This window comes from Furipterus horrens, unplaced genomic scaffold (genome assembly GCF_987537825.1).
Source record: "Furipterus horrens unplaced genomic scaffold, mFurHor1.1.pri manual_scaffold_5, whole genome shotgun sequence".
NCBI lineage: Eukaryota > Metazoa > Chordata > Mammalia > Chiroptera > Furipteridae > Furipterus > Furipterus horrens.
The window spans coordinates 197,864,953-197,871,433 of record NW_028327175.1 but is presented as its reverse complement, the minus strand read 5'-3'; positions in this window follow the sequence as shown (position 1 = coordinate 197,871,433).

Below are 6,481 nucleotides of genomic sequence, written 5' to 3'. Positions count from 1 at the left end.
GCAGGTATTCCTTCTCCCTGTCTGATAGATGATGAAACAGAGTAGAGATGTTGATTCATTTGCCTGCAGCCATGCAGCGGTAGTACCAGGATTCAGTCCCGTACCTGTCTGACTCATGCAAAGAAAACGGGCCACAAAAAATACACCCAGAGAGCACCCGGAGGCCCGCCCCCTCCCCCTGCCCCCTGTCCCCAAGCTCCCTCCTGGCTTTGGAACTTGGGAATCTAATTTGAGAGCAGAGAGCAGTACCTATAATGGTATCCTTTACTCTAAAAAGTATAAATACAATGTTCGGTTCCCTTAGGGGACAGACCCACTCCCTTGTGGCCTCTGGTCAGAACAGCCTAGAAAGCGTGTGTGAACGGCCCCCTTTCCCAGTGAGCTGGCCTGACGCAACGTCCAGGCAGCGCCAGGCCCAGCCCCCCGAGTGCCTGGGAGTCCCAGACAGAGGCTGGGCTTCGGCCTGGCTCACCCACGTGCACCATAAACAATTCTATTAAAGAGGGAAGAGGAAAGCCGCCGAGATGGCAACTGGCCGTGGAAGGGCATTCTTTTCTGTTGGAATTAAAATGCCTTTGTTTTTAAAATAGATAAACCGCTGTCAGAGAGGTTGGGTGAAAAACGTGAAGGAATTAAACAAACACAAAAATACCCTCATAGACACAGACAACAGCTTGGTGATTTCCAGAGGGAAGGGGTGGGGGCGGGGGTAGGAGAGGGTGAAGGGGGGTAAGTGGCGATGGAAGGAGACCTGACCTGGGGTGGTAAACACACACTACCGTACACAGATGGTGTAGCATAGGACTGTACCCCTGAAACCTATATAATTTTATTACCCAATGTCACCCCAATAAGTCAAATGAAAAAAGACAAGGAAAACATGTCATGAAGTTAGACAGCAGAATCTACCTAGACACGGGACTCATAAATTATAAGAAAATACACTTGTATTTTATTTCAAAAACTATATAAAAATTTAAAAAATAGATAAACCCTCCATTTTCTTTCTGTCCCATTGCAGAAGCCTCTCGATCTGAGTTGCTGGTGGGCAGAAGGAGGTGGGGGGCAGGAGAGCAGCAGGAAGGGAGGCTGCGGAGGGGGCAGGGGCTGTCCTGGGGCTTGTGCTGGCCTCGGTGTGGGGGCTGCATGCCGCAGGCCTCGGGAGGTTTGGGAGCAGTGGGGGAAAGGGACCCAGGCCTGAGCTGCTTCCAGGTTCAAAGGCGCAGCTGACAAGCCTCAGCCTTGAAGGAGCCGCCCTGAGGGTGGAGGGGCACCGATGTGCCTGTGGCTGAGGTCAGGAAAGCGCAGAGAAAGCACCCTGACCTTGGAAAGTCCTTGGAAAGCCAATACCCTGCAGAACACTGGGGACGCATGAGGACCCCGGGGAAAGGGATGGGCATTTCATCCGGGACCTGAAGGCCGAGGGTGAGCCGACTGGGCATGTATCTGTGTCAGAGGAGAGAGGAAGGAGGCTCAGGCAGAGGGGCCAGCAGGTGCAAAGGCCCTGGGGTGGGAAGTAGGCAGGGATTGGGAGGATGGAGATGGCCCCATGGGGCGGGAGTCAGCGAGCCAGGAGAGCTGGGCAGGTCCCCATAGGGACAGCTTGGCCACAGGGTGGAGCCCTGATTCCACGTTAATGCAGGGCCTAAAACCTGTCTTATCAAGATGTCCCCAAGCCCCATCCCTCCACGGCAGCAGACAGGAGGGGGGAATGGAACCCCAGTCCCCTAAAAGCCCCGCTCACAACCCTCACCTGTGAATTCCAGTTGGGTTAAATAGGGTCAGAGTAACCAGACGAATCCCCAAGTCTCAGGAAGGAAACTCAAGCTGCTGCATGTGGGGGCTGGGCCATAGGGGGAAGATGGAGCCAAGGGCACAGCTAAGAAATGCCCCCATCAAAGCATCCCTGGTAGATGGTGGGAGTGGTAATTGTAGGTGTCCCCCCACCGCCTTTCCCCCGCCAGTGGTCACCAGAGAGCCATCGAGGGCCCCAGCCCAATCCCAGTTTCCCTGGGTCCCCTGTAACAAAAGGCCTCAGTGCAGACAATGGGCCCTTTATGTGGATGCCCGCCCCAGGCTGGGCACAATCGCTGATTCATAAAGCAGGCCGGGCTGCTCTGCCCAGGTTGGGTTCAGCTACGAGGGATGCTCTGATAAAGGGAATCAGAGCCGCTGGCATCTTTGATGGGGAGAGGCTGCCCCCTGGTGTCCCACAGGGGCACTGCACACAACCGGGCCTCTCGGACGAGGGTGATTTGGGGTGACCCAGCACTTTGACATCATACAGCATCCGGGTACTCACTTCAGGTCATTTTCTTGAAAATGAAGTGGGATTACTTGGGAGAGGAGGAAGCAGAACTGCTGTATTAAACACAGGATTTAGGAAGTGAGAGCCTCCGGGAGCCCAGGGCAGCGGCCAGCTTCCTTCCGGAGCCTGTGCGGCACATCTCTTGCCGGCTCCGCGTTCAGCGATACCACATCGTAGCTTGAAGGTGGTGATGGTGGGAGTATTTACACCCTGGAGGTCAGCAAATGCACCCAGGGCCTCCCCTCCCTGCTGGGGAGCCACATCTTAAACACCGGTCAGCACACCACTGTCCGGGGGCCGTGGGTTAGGGGCAAAGCGTGTGATCCCATGGAGCCTCAGTTTCTGTACCTGCACAATCAAAACCCACCAGTTCATCAGATATTTGCGTGCTGCTTCTGTGCCGAGCACGACCTTCAGTGTCGGGAATCGAATACGACGGGAACTGAGGAAACGGCGAAGTTGGAATCTTCACTTTTGTTACACCCTCTGCGAGGGTCAGATTTCTGTGTCCACCGGACTGGGTCACGTGGTGCCCAGAGGTTTGCCCAGCATGACTCTGGGTGTTTCTGTGAGGGTGCTGATGGGTGATCTTTGCACTGATAGCAGTAGACTGAGGGAAACAGGTACCCCTTCCTAATGTGGGTGGGCCTCACCCAATCAGTTGGAGGCCCGAATAGAATGAGAAGGCTGACCCTTCCCCCGCCCAAGCATGAGGGAGCCATCAGACTACGGCCACGAGGTCACTCCTCCGGCAGTGCTCATGTGGGCTCACACCGTTCCAGCCATGCTATTCCCCGAGCAGGCCAGGCGTGCTCCTGCCCCAGGCCCTTTGCACGTGCTGTGTCCTCTGCCTGAAATGCTCTTCCCTCGCGTGTCTCTATGGCTCCCTCTTTCCTTTATACTTTTGCTCAAATGCCACCTTCTCTGTGAGGCCTGTCCTGGCCTCTCGACCTAGTATCGCCCCTGCTCCTCCCACCACACTTCTGAGCCCTTCCCTGCCCCTTGTTTCTCCTTAGCTTTTACCGCGAGCTGAAATGACACATTTTACTTCTTTTTCTTGCTATTCGTAGGCCGCAGGAAAACGGGGATCTGTGTTTGTTGTGTTCATTTCTCCGTCTCCAGACCCTGGAACTGCGTGAACATGGAAAATAATTCTCTCTTGAATAACTGAATAGTTAAGGGAGGACCTTGTCCCAAACTGACGATACTGTTTCGTCTCCATCCTTCTGCGGGACCAGCCCCTGCTGACCCAGCTCTGGAGACTGTGACGCTGTCTGAGGTGATGGGGGGATAGGACTGGCTGCCTCCACGCCCTCCTTGGGCACTCCTGTAGGATGGGGGGAGTGTGGCAGATCCCAAACCCCCAGGACTTCTCAGAGATCCCAGCGCAGGAGGCCTGGCTGCCTCTGGTCCTCGGTAGCCACAGACTTCTGAGAATCTCAGGAACCAGCCCTACTCTGGGAGGGTTTGAGGCCTCAATGCTAGGGGTGCTATGAGGCCTTTATAGCCACTGGTTCCAGCCTTCCCCAAGCATTGTGTGGCCTTGGGGTCAGCTCTTTACCTCCCTAGGCTGGCACCCGGCCAGGAGGCCATGCCCTTGTTTCCTAGAAACACTGGACCAATTCATTTCAGCAGATCCAGGCGTTCTCCCTCTGGCCTCATTGGATGCAGGACAGCAGGAGGAGGTGGCTCTGCAGGACCTTTAATGCCGCAAGTCCATGGATGTTCAGGACTCCCTGCACATGGGCTCCTGCCTGCGTCAGGGTGTGGGCATGGGGTTGTTTGCAAGCCCTGAGCCCGGGATGGGCTGGCCTTTCCCCTCAGGGCCCTGGCCTCGGAGTCCGGTTGGGTCTGTTCTCTCTGGGCACACTTCACATTTCCGACTCCTTCCCTCACCCTGTCCGTCTGGTCCTGCCTTGTTCTGTGAGTCCAGGATGGTCGAGGGCAGCCACACAATGCCAGCCCTCGAGAGACTATGAGATGGTCCAGTGCCCGGGAAAGCCAGGCCCTGAGGAGCCAAGTGGCCAGCCAGGAGCCACAAGGCCCACCGATGGGCTGGGGGCGCGGCTGGCTGAGTCCCGGCTGAGCCCCGGCTGAGTCCCGGCTGAGTCCCGGCTGAGCCCTGGCTGAGTCCCGGCTGAGTCCCGGCTGAGCCCCGGCTGAGTCCCGGCTGAGTCCCGGCTGAGCCCCGGCTGAGCCCCGGCCAAGTCCTGGCCGAGTCCTGGCTGAGCCCCGGCTGAGTCCTAGCTGAATCCTAGCTGAGCCCCGGCTGAGCCCCGGCTGAGTCCCGGCTGAGTCCCGGCTGAGTCCCGGCCGAGCCCCGGCCGAGTCCCGGCCGAGTCCCGGCCGAGCCCCGGCTGAGCCCCGGCTGAGTCCCGGCCGAGTCCCGGCTGAGTCCCGGCCGAGCCCCGGCCGAGTCCCAGCTGAGTCCCGGCTGAGCCCCGGCTGAGTCCCGGCTGAGCCCCGGCTGAGTCCCGGCTGAGTCCCGGCTGAGTCCTGGCTGAGTCCTGGCTGAGCCCCGGCTGAGCCCCGGCTGAGTCCCGGCTGAGTCCCGGCTGAGCCCCGGCTGAGTCCCGGCTGAGCCCCGGCTGAGCCCCGGCTGAGTCCCGGCTGAGCCCCGGCTGAGCCCCGGCTGAGTCCCGGCTGAGTCCCGGCTGAGTCCCGGCTGAGCCCCGGCTGAGCCCCGGCTGAGTCCCGGCTGAGTCCCGGCTGAGCCCCGGCTGAGCCCCGGCTGAGTCCTGGCTGAGTCCTGGCTGAGTCCTGGCTGAGCCCCGGCTGAGTCCTGGCGCCTTCTGGTTTCCACGCCTTCTTTTGTCCTCGAGGAGATGGACAAGGGCAGGAGTCTTCAAAAATTCTGTTTAATCAGGAGAACATTTTTGTTCAAAGTGAAACTTAATGGATGCGATCTATAAATCAGTGACGAAAAAGTGATCCTAAGATAACTGCCATGGACTGGGTCTGGACCAGCTTGAGAAGTCTGTTCTGCCAACCCCACGGGTTATTCCCATGTCAGAGAGTGGCCCAGGGAGTCCCTGGTAACAGAGGGGCCAGCCGGCCTGAAATCATGGGGGCCGGGGCTCAGGCCCTGAGGCCACCCTGGCATGGAAACCGCACTGCCCTGGGAGCACCATTTGACCCCCCGCCCCCATCCAGCTCACCCCCCAGTTCTCTCTAGCACCGCACTGTGTCGTGCGACTGGTACAGCTTTGCAAAGACAGGCCCTGTCTGCTGAGGTGCTCTGCACCAGGGCTCGTGGGACTGAGCTGGGCTCATACTGCGGTTCCAGTTCAGTCGTTTTTACTGCCGTGTAATATTCTAGGAGGTGACATTTTCCCAATTTAACCCTGCTCTGGGGTAAAGGCTGACGTCACAAACGCTTGGTGACTAAAGTATTTCAAGCAGCGCTTTTCATCTTCCTATAGGCTGTCTTTTCCTACTGACCAGCTGTGCCCCTGGGGGGAAAGGGGCAGGAGGCACCCCTCAGGGGCATCTCTCTGAAAGGCAGAGGGCAGCTGAGAGCTGAGGGCCCCCACCCCCTACCCCAGGCAGCAGGTGGCACAGTTTCCCTCTGAGACTCTTAGAGGCTGGACAGGAGGGGCTGGTGGGACCCGGGGCTGGGCGGGACCCACGAAGCGCCGTTCACAGGTGTGGTGACCAAGCGCACGTACACACACACGTGCAGAGTTCAGCGACCAAAGCCGGGTTGATTGTGAAATTTTCACAGAGCGGAATACTTACAGCAGTTAAAATGGTTGAATGAGAACGCCACCTATCCGCCCCGATAAACCCTACGAAGAGCATTGAAGAAAACACACCTCGTGGCGAAGGAATGCACATCAATTATAATATATAAATGCCATCATTTAGAGGAAACTTCAAAGATGTAAAATCATACTACCCGTCACAGAAGCTACAAAAGCGTGTATTACCCAGTAGCATCTGATTCAGGTTGCAAGAGGCCACCTGCTGTGTGCCAGGCGGGAAGGCGGGTGGGGTGAGGCCGCGGGGAGTTCTAATGCAGACGCAATGTTTTACTTCCTAAGCTGGGTGATAGGCTTATAATTATGTATTTTTCGTGTATTTTAAATAATAAATCTTTTAAAAGAAAGGGAGGAAGGAGAAAAGAAGAGGAAAAAGGAGAAGAAAAGAGAAAGGGAGCATATTAGAACCAAA